We start from the raw sequence: 3739 nt of genomic DNA, 5'->3' as shown, positions 1-3739 counted from the left end.
AAGCACATGGAAGTGATTGTTGATAAATCAAAATAAATTAATAAAACTTTTTTAAAAAGTGCTTCATTCAATATGCAGGCAAATTTGGAAAATTCTAAAGTGGTCACTGGATTGGAAAACACGAGTTTAAGTCCCGATCCTAAGCAAAGGCCAGGCCAAAGGATGTTTAAATTACCAAACAACTGCACTTATTTCACACTCCAACAAAGTTATGCTTAAGATTCTGCAAGCTAGGCTTCAGCTGTATGTGAAGCAGAAGTGCAAGCTGGTTCTCAAAGAGGCAGAGGAACAAGAGAACAAATTGCCAACATTCATTGGAATAGGAAGAAAGCAAGAGAACTACAAAAAAAAAATTTTTTTAAAGCATTTACTTCTCTTTCGTTGACTGTTGCCATTGATGGTGGAACACAACAGAATGTGGGCAATTCTCAAAGAGATGACCTAGGAAGGTCATCTTACTTGTCTCCTGAGGAACCTGCCTGCGGGTGAAGAATGAAGTTAGAACTGAACATGAAACAACTGTCTGGTTTAAGATTGGGGAAGGAGTACAACAAGGCTGTCTGTTGCCACCTTATTTATTTCACATAAACAGAGTATATCAGGTTAAATGCCAGTCTGGACAAATTAAAAGACAGAATTCAGATTACTGGGGAAAATATTAGCAATGCTGGGGGTTGCTAGGTGGCACAATGGATAGATCACCCACCCTGGAATCAGGAGCACTTGAGTTCAAATTGGACCTCAGACACTTACTAGCTGTGTGACCCTGGGCAAATCACTTAACCGTTATTGGCTTAATGTCAGATATGCAGAGGATTACACTCTGATGGAAGAAAGTGAAGAAGAATTAAGAAGCTTCTTGATGAGGGTGAAAGTGGGGAGTGTTGAAGTTGGCTTGAAGCTTAACATAAAAAAAAAAAAACTAAAATCATGACAACTGGTCCCATTACCTCCTGGCAGATAGAGGGAATAGAAATGAAGCAGTGTCAGAATTTATATTGTTGGGCTCAAAAATTACTGTAAATGGCAACTATAGCCATAAAATGAAAAGATGCTGGCTCCTTAGCAGGAAAGCTATGAGTAACCTAGACATCATACTAAAAATCAAAGATGTCACCTTGGCAAGAAAGGTACATTTAGTCAAAGCCATTGTTCCTCCAGTAGCAATGTTTGACTGTGAGAGTTGGAATCTAAGGAAAGCTGATTGCCACAGAATTGACACTTTCAGGTTGTGGGGCTGGAGAAGACTTTTCAAGTGGATGCCCTGGAAAGGAGATCAAATCCAATGAATTTACACTGTCCATGGAGGGTCAAATATTGAAGTTGAAACTTTGGCCACATAATGAGAAGACAAGACTCACTGGAAAGACCTGATGTGGTGAAGGACTAAAGGCAGAAGGAGAAGGGGATGGCACAGGATGGGGTGGATGGTGTCATGGAAGCAATGAGCATGAGCTTGGAAAACTTTGGGAAACAGTGAGGGATAGAAAGGCCTGCCATGCTGTGGTCCATGGGATCACAAAGAATCAGAAATGACTGAACAACTAGACAACAGAAATAACTACATCGACTCCTAGAAGTCATTCTTTAATCAGCAACAGTTCACACACAGCGATTTCCCAAATATCCCAATATAAGAAAAAATAGAAGATAAAATTTTTGGCAGTCTAATGAATCAATTCAATTTAATGCCATTTCCAAATTATCTTCAATGGAAAGTCACTTGATGCATCTCTCAAACTGATGCTCCGGGCTGATTGTATTCAGAGAACAATGCAGCATAATTTTGGTCCAATTACACTTTTATTTCTTATTCTTACAATTTCTAAACATCACCTTCATATCAAATTTCATCTGTATTTTGCATTAAGATCTGACTTGTGAGAAATTATTCATTTGGACCCCTACTTTATTTGTATCCATATTATTCAGTTTGGTATTTTACATAAATCATAGGGAGAACTAGGTTCTTATAGTAGGCCTCAAATTGAGATGTAATGTTCACTACTTGTTTACCAAGTTATGAGGCTCCTTGTACAACCACAAGAATGCTGACAAAGATCTCTCCATCCTGTTTTACTCAAATTTTATGTCTAAAACCAGCATGGGTCAGATGCCTTGATGCTTTGGAAAGTCCCCCAACTTATTTTTGTCCCTCCACATGATTCTCTCACCCAGTATGTGCAGGTGACATCTTAGGACCACTTGTGCCTCTCCTAGACTGGGGTCTGTGGAAATGGAATGAATACTGAGTTTACTAATCCTCTTGATTTGTTTGAGCTCCCTTATTATCCAGGAGAGGCTGAAATAACCTGGGAATAAAATTCGGGCCAATCAGGAGGTGGAATGAGTGTTGCTCAAATCTGACATACCAGTGATCCTTTGCAGCATTCACTGAGTGAGCCTAGAACAACTCTGCTGTGCCAGCAACCACAGGGCTGGCTCAAATAGGTTCATACTGGCCCCAAATGGACAGAGCTTGCACAAGCATCCTAGTTCTCAGTATTTTGCATTTCTCCTATTCTCCTGCCTCTCTTTGTTGTAAAACCATATGAGCCACTCCCTGAGCTCCCAATCTTAGGAGCAGCCAGGCTAGGTTCTACTGTTCCCCAAACGCATGCATGCGCTGTACTCAACCAACGCCTGCTTCCGGATTTTGCACTTGATCTATGCCTACATTCCCTCTGGTCAGGTGGACATGTACCTCTAATAATCATTCTGCCACAATTCATCAGCTCCTTTGTACTTTGTAAGGGGTGACTCAGCTTTAGTGTCTTATTTTCCTCCTAATAAAACTATTCAGCTTTCAACTGACCTTGGACTCTCCTGAATGTTGAGGGGTGGGCTTTGCCTAGTTCACATTTCTGGTGTCAGAAGTGGGATTCATCATGGTGAGGCATGTCTGTGACAACTGGAGTAGTGGTGCAGGTGCTTTGTACCGGTTTGAACTTTTTGATGTCCAGCCTGACATCTCCCACTTTGGGGTCCCTGCTTGAATCCTAAGCTCCTGTCCCTTTCAGTTGAGTTCATTTGTTAGGAAGCTAAAGACTTGGCAAGGGTAATGTTGATCAATAACTAAGGCCCAAAAGACTCAGAGGGTTGTCACCATAGGGTGGAGACTTCTTTGTGGGCTCCACAGGGCAGACACTCTGTCTAGGGGACTGGTGAAAACCTGCAGGTCGGGACTGATGAGTCCCAGGGTTTACAGTTTAGTTAGGGTTAGGAACTGATTAAAGCCCCAGTTTTTAATTCAGGTAGTCTACATTACTTGGTGAAAAGACAAGTTCCAGAATAAAGTAAAATCTTGGCCAAGTTCCCAAAGGGAACCAATCTTCCCAACTATCCTCCCAAAAAAACAGTAGCTGACCATATTCCTATATTATGAGCCCCAAACCTGCAAGCCATTAACTAATTGGCAGAAATTGCCCCAAGATGACCCCCATCACTGTTGGCCAATGTGGAGTTTTGGGGGTTTTTTTGGTCAGGATAAATTACCTTAAGAAATGTCTTGATGAAGCCAATAAGATAATTAAATACCACAGAGGGGATGCTTTTAATTGGTGGCTACACAAAAACCACTAAAGGAGAAGCCTCTTGTAACTTGGGCTCCTTGAAGGAAACCTTAAATAGAATTAGAGTGGGGGAAGGGCAGAAGAGAAGATTTGCACCCTCCAGAATGATAGAATTGTATTGCACAATTAATGCATGTCAGATCAAATTGCCCAGCCCTAAGAAAATC

This window comes from Phascolarctos cinereus, unplaced genomic scaffold (assembly GCF_003287225.1).
Source record: "Phascolarctos cinereus isolate Bilbo 61053 unplaced genomic scaffold, phaCin_HiC Scaffold_726;HRSCAF=1367, whole genome shotgun sequence".
NCBI classification, from domain to species: domain Eukaryota; kingdom Metazoa; phylum Chordata; class Mammalia; order Diprotodontia; family Phascolarctidae; genus Phascolarctos; species Phascolarctos cinereus.
Note: the sequence above shows the minus strand (reverse complement) of the source record.